Here is a 7083-nt window from a genome sequence, read left to right on the forward strand (position 1 = left end):
CCAGACACATCCAAATGAGGCGCTGCACGTGGCAGTCTGCCTTCCTTTTGCGCCCCTCGGACCCTCAAAATTCTTTACAACATTTACTGCTTTTTTTGCAAACTGTCCGGAACCTTGCGATTTTAATAAGGATAGAAGAGTAGAGTGAAAATCTGAGTCTGCCTTTCTTTTGTAATGTTCCCGGAACCCCATAATTTCAAAAATTCATTTATATATAAACAAAGTGAATTTCCTTTTGTCCATCCACTCCCAGATCCGAAAAATTTAAACATAAACGGAATACAGATAGTTTTGATTTTGTTTTGTTTTTTGCAAAATGTCCGGAACACTGAAATGTATAAAGCAGAGGAATAGAGATGAAAATCTGAGTCTGCCTTTCTTTTGCAACATTTCCAGAGCCCCATGATTCAAAAATTCATTTATAAAGGAATAAAATGAAATGTAGAAACAGTTATGTAAATTAAAAGAAAATATCATGATTTCTCTCTCATTAAATTCAACTGAGAGCAATGCATACCATAGAAACAATGTAAAGACTAAGAGACTGCCTTCTGGGGGGGGGGGAGGCAAGAATAGGGGGAAAATTGTAAAACTCAAAATAAATAAAATCTTTCTTTAAAAAAAGTAAAGTAAATATCAATGGAATAAAGTCAAAAATATCTAACATGTTAACTTGTCTGATTACTTTCCAGTCAGAAACATTTGCAGAAATTCAATCTGCAATAAGTTAATTTGTTCAGTTTTTGGTTGGTTTGTTTTTTTTAAGACGAGACAGGCAAACAGTCCTGGGGGTGGGGCAGAGAAATAGATTTTACCGAGAGAGATGGGGGAGGGGAGAGACAGAAACCGAAGAGAGAGAGAGACAGAGACAGAGACAGAGAGAGTGATAGAGACAGAGACACACAGAGAGAGACAGAGACAGAGAGACAGAAACAGAGAAGGAGACAGAGAGACAGAGGCAGAGACAGAGAGACAGGCAGAGAGAGAAAGACAGAGACAGAGAGACAGACAGAGAGAGAGACAGAGGCAGAGACAGATAGACAGAGAGAGATAGGCAGAGAGAGACAGACAGACAGACAGACAGACAGAGGAGGGGGAGGGGCGAGGAGAGACATAGAGCAGAAACAGACTAGAGTCTGGGACCACGGGAAATAGAACAAACAGAATTTCTATCCATCATGGCTAAAATCCTCAATGAAAACAAGACAAAGTTCAAAACAAAAGTTGATTCTGACCACGAGGCGGCAGATTTCAGCTTCTTTCAAATTTACCTTAAATCTTTCAGTAACATTGTTAGGCTCAGAGTGGGAGAGACTCTCTTTCCGTTATCCTATTTGCGTTTCTAGTTTTTAGTTCTTGCTCCAAAAGGAGTCTGCATTATTTTCCAAAAATCATGGGAAAATACTTGTACCATCAACCTGTGTTTTGCTTGTGTAGGTACTTTGTTTATAAAAGACAGTATTTACATATATGTGCACACATATATAAATGATAAATATGACTTCTTTTCTCTACTCATATGATAGGAAAGACTTACATAAGATCAAAGCATTAAAACAAAGTTCAAAATTAATGGGAAAATATCTGTAACATCAACCTGTGTTTTTGTGGAGGAACTTTATTTATAAAAGACAGTATATGTGTATTTTTACCAGCATATATATATATAATATATGTATACATACATAATGTATACTATTTGTATATATGTATTTATGAAGGGAAGGAATTAATGAAACATTCATGGTTTCATATGCAATCTTTTTTCTGTTTTTCTTTACATATGGAAATGTTCATAGTTATCAGGCTCATAATTTTTAAAGGAAAATAATAAAAAGATTAATTTTTGTTTCAGGAGCTTGGAATTATCAAAAGAAATATAATATGTCAAATGTAGACCAGCCAACTCCTCTTTTGTTCAATTTTATTTTGCAATTAGGAAAAAAAGTTGAGGTTGCAATAGTGACTCCTCTTTTATTGATTGAAAAACAGAAAAAAAACTCACATCTACAAACAGGGCCTTCTTCCCACTCCAATTCCCTTTCTCTCTCCCCTACTTTTAATATATGCATTGATCAGACAGTCCAAAACTCTAAAGGCACCAATGTATCATTGAAGAAGAAAATATTTAAATATAACATGCACACCTTGAGTATATAGAAAACTGACTATTAAATCCATGCCAGACAAATGAGTATTATTTAGAATTCCCTTCTAGAATTTGCATTCACTATTTTTTTTTCTCCTAGTAGCTTATAACATAATTTATTTAGCAAAAACTTATTATACACATAATCTGTGCAAAGCATCATGCTGGGTACTAGAGTATACAAAGATAAATGATGCTTTTAATTTAGTAATGGAATAAGATGTAAACAGATAATAACAATATAAATATATGAGTATCTTAGTGGATCCTTTCCAGGTGGCACCTGGAAGAGGCAATATGATACCTGGGAAAGAAGATGAATCCTGGAGTCAAGAGATATAGGTTCAAACTTTTTAGTTGTGTAATTTTGAGCAAGTCACTTAACTTTCTTCTCTGGACCTCAGTCTAAGTCTCCTTCTCCTCTAAGACTAAGTCTATGGTCAGGTGAAACTTCAGGGAGGGGTCAGCATTTGAAAAAGTATTTGAACAGAATTTTGAGAAATGAAAATTGGAGACTAGAGCATAATATGTGTAAGTGGAAAAGGTAATTATGCTTATCTTAACTTTTCTCTTGGCAGTCCTACTCTTTAAAGGATTTCTTCTGCGGTATGGGGCCATAAGAGGGCAAAAGAGTTCCTTGAAACAAAAAAATTAATAACTTTTGCTGTGGACCAAGGCAAGATAATCTCCATCATCTGGCTGTATTTTTTATTAAAACAACTCAAGACAAGGTTCTTTTTAGCAATGACCCACTGGACTCAAGTCAAAAATACAACCTCTAAAACATTTGAATCTTTTCTTGTTAATTTGCTACAGGTCTCTCCCATCTTCTACTTTTGCAGTTTTTATTTTAATGCAAATATAAGATTTTTCTCTTTGTCCTTATTATATTTCATTTTAGTTTAATCCTGTTCTTTCACATAGGAGAATTTTTGAATCCTGATTTCATTATCTAAGGCATTAGATATGTTACTAACTTTATTGCATCTGTAAACTTTTTTTTTAAAATGCCCTTATATTCTTCATACAAGTAAATGTTTTTTAAAATATTATTTTATTTTATTTTTTCCAATTACATACCCCAGTAAATGATTCATTTATGTATATTGAACTTGGGTCCAAGGGAAGCCACTTTGGTAAACTTTGTCAGCTTGATATCAATCTTTAAGCTAATAGTCTTTCAAAGGCAAATTCAATTCAACCTTGATTAAATATAGGTACACAACAACCGGAGAGTCTGGGACAGCTGCCATGTTTAATAAGATGAAATAGTTCCTGTGCTCAGTTTACAGTCTAGTATAGGGACATGACACAAATATAAGTGACTTGAAGATAGTCCATTAGAGAAATGTAGGAAACAAAGTACCACTCAAGAGTTAGTTAAAGGAACTAGGAATGGTTAACCTAGAGAAGAAAGGTTTAAGAGTGAAATAACTGCCTTCAAGTATTTGAAAGGCTGCCATTTGGAAGACAGAAGAGACTTGCTTTCCTTGGCCCTAGAGAGCAGGATTTAAAAGCAATGGGTGGAATAATAATAGTATTTCATACACACACACACATATTTATATATATAAATATATAAATATATAAATATATATATATATAAATATATAAATATGTGTGTGCTCACGTGTGTGTTCAATCATATCTGACTCTTATGACAATGTGGATCATAGCATGCCTTTCCATTGGGTTTTCTTGGTAAATATACTGTAGTGGTTTGACATTTCCTCTAGTGGAATAAGTGACTTGCCCAGGGTAACACAACTTGTAAGTGTCTAAGACTGGATTTGAATTCAGGTTTCGTAACTCCAAGCCCAGTACTCTATCCAATTAGCCATTTAGTTGGGCCTTCACAAATGTAATCTCATTTTTTTCCTCAAAACAACCCTGAGAAGTAGGTGTTTATTATTATTATTATTATTATTATTATTATTATTATTATTCATTTTACAGAGGGGAAAACTGAGGTAAATATAGGTAAGTAGCTTGTCTAGAGTAACATAAGGAGATGAGCCTTTTCAGCACCAAATCAGGTACCTAAGTTGGGTTAGGGAAAGAAAAATTTTATTTTAGAAAATTGTCCTAGAAAGTAAATGGAGTAAATTGCTATATTCTTTCCAGGAGCAGTGTCAAGATGGATTTGATTTTGGTTCCAGAACAGAAAAGATGGAAAGATGGCAAATACAGGAAAGAGACATTTGAGTTAAGAGATTTTTCCATAGTTCCTGTTTTCTATCTCCTCTCCTACTGGTGGCATGGGAATCAGTGATAATATGTCTGATATTATTAGGGGGAGGGGTGAAGAGGAAAAAGGAATATTCCTTGTTTTTATGTTTTTGTTTGTTTGTCTTTTTTCTTTTTTGCCAGGTGTTATAAATGAACAAAGGAAAAACCTGCTAGAGTGAGAGAAAACTGTAGATTTTATTCACAAACCTTGCAAGCATGAGGCATGAGATGGCCTTGGAACATCAGGTAATTTATAGTCTTCAGAAACTCTTTCCCCTCCCTCTTGGTTTTTCATAGGTTCTCAATTTGAGTTACAATCTAAGAGATCTACCCATTCCATGACATACCCCTAATAGGAGTCGCCCCCCCCCCCACATCATGCTATGCATAATATGATGATGAACACCGATCCTCACAGGGAGTGTGTGGATTAATATTCAATTACCTAATTGGGCAAACTCAGTTGCATTAGGTCAAGATCTCTAGGCCACTCTTGACCTGTTGAGAACTGGCTGAGGATTTAAGGTTTGCCATCTCTGGAATGGAATTAGGAAAACTGTCCCAGTTTTGTAATTGGCTGGGCCATTCCCCCTTTCTAATGGATTCCCTAAGGGCCCTCCTCCATCCTGTGAAGATCAATACTCTACATTCCTCACACTAGGCATGGGGTTAAGTGACTTGCCCAAGGTCACACAGTTAGGTCATAATTGTCTGATACGTGATTTGAACTCAGATCCTCCTGACTCCAGGGTCAGTGCTCTATCCACTGTGCCACCTTGCTATATACTATTTCAATTAATTTAGAAACAGGTAGGTGGCACAGTGGATAGAGTTCCAGATCTGGACTCAGGAAGACTCATTTGTCTGAGTTAAAATCTGGCTTTGGATCATTTAGTAGTTTGATGACCCTGGACAAATCATTTAACCCTGTTTGTTTGCCTCAGTTTCTTCATCTGTAATATGATCTGGAGAAAGAAATGACAAACCATCCCAGTATCTTTGCCAAGAAAACTCCTAAAAAGGAATTAGGAAGAGACTGACCCCACTGAACAGCAATGCTTTAATTAAATACATTTGTTTTGAATTAATGCAATCTCTTGTAGGTAGAAATAAAAAGGGAAACATTAGAGGCTTATGAGCTACAGTTTTACATAGATAACTTCTAGGAGCTATCCTTGAGGAAGATTCAGGTTACATAATAAAATGCATACAAAGTAGATTTTCTACCTTAGATTTTTAAGAAGTCTTCTTCTTACATGAGTTGATGCAATGTGAAATGAGCAAAACAGGATAATATTATACACAGTGGCAGCAATATTATAATAATGAGAATTAGCTACTAAAATGGCTTGTGAATTTTTAGTTCAGAGTGATTAAAATGTTGTTTTTTTTGTTAAGATATCTTAATAAAATGGCACACCTCTCTCAAGGTGGGAGAGGAGCAAGGAAATCCCAAAATGCTCTTTGAAAGGCCTTGTTCCTGACCCTTTATGCCAATCATAGGCTGGGGTCACAAATCTAATTGATACATTGCTGCACCCCCCCACCCCAATATGTTTTCCCCAATGCTAATGAGGAAGAACAGTGTAAAGGACAATAGTACAGACTCCCATTCAACCTATGTAAAATTATTTAACCTTTTCCTTTTGTCTTAACTCTCTCCTTCCTGTAAACAGGATGGCATCTCTTGAGTTTCCACAGAGACCAGACAGGTGCTCTGGCTTTTGTGATGGATTATCCTCTTAGACTTCTGTGAGACTCTGGCAATATCCTTTCTTACCCTTGTGAAAGGAAAACACTAGATTCTTTCCCACACTACTGTAATCAAGACAAATAATAAGGCAATTCCAAAGGACTCACAGTGGAAAATGCTATCCATATCCAGAGAGAGAACTGATGAATTCTGAATACAAACTGTAACATACTTTTTACACTTTATTTATCTTGTCTTCTTTTCAAAGATGCTAACATGAAAATGTTTTTCATAAGTTCACACATGAAATTAATATTATATTGTTTACCTTCTCAATGTATGAGGGAGGGATGAGGAGAGGAATTTGGAACAATTTTTTAAATGAAATCTAAAATTAATGATAAAATAATGTATATATAATTTTTTTTAAAAGTCTTCTAACTGGTTAATCTTCCTAAAGGGTGGGTCTGACCATGCAACACAAACATATACATACACTCTCAGAAATTATAAAAATTCTCTATTTGGTATTCAAAATCTTTAAAAATCAGAGCCCCAGGAGCAGCTAGGTGGTACAGTGGATAAAGTACTAGCATGGGAGTCAGGAAGAACTGATTTCAAAAAAACAATCTCAGACAATTACCCAGCAACATGACCTTGGGCAAGTCACCTAACCCTATTTCCTTGCAAAAACCAAAAAACCAAAAGAAAACTAGGTACCCTCCTAAAATTCTAGTCTCCTTACCTAGGTTTAGTCTGGCTAATCCTCAGAAGAGACATTCCTTTTCATTCTATTATCATTATTTCAGATAAACTGAGACTCAATTTATTCAGATTTTTAGTACTTGTCCTCTCATGCCTAGAATTCTTTCCCTGCTTATCTCCAATTTTTGGTTTCTTTGTTCAGCTCTCACCTTTCTTTTTGTTCCCCCCCCCCCCCCCCCCCCCCCCGCCCCAGTTTAGGACACTACCTAGCATATAGGCATTTATTGTTGCCTGAAGAAAAAATCAA

This window comes from Macrotis lagotis, chromosome 5 (assembly GCF_037893015.1).
Source record: "Macrotis lagotis isolate mMagLag1 chromosome 5, bilby.v1.9.chrom.fasta, whole genome shotgun sequence".
Lineage (NCBI taxonomy): Eukaryota > Metazoa > Chordata > Mammalia > Peramelemorphia > Peramelidae > Macrotis > Macrotis lagotis.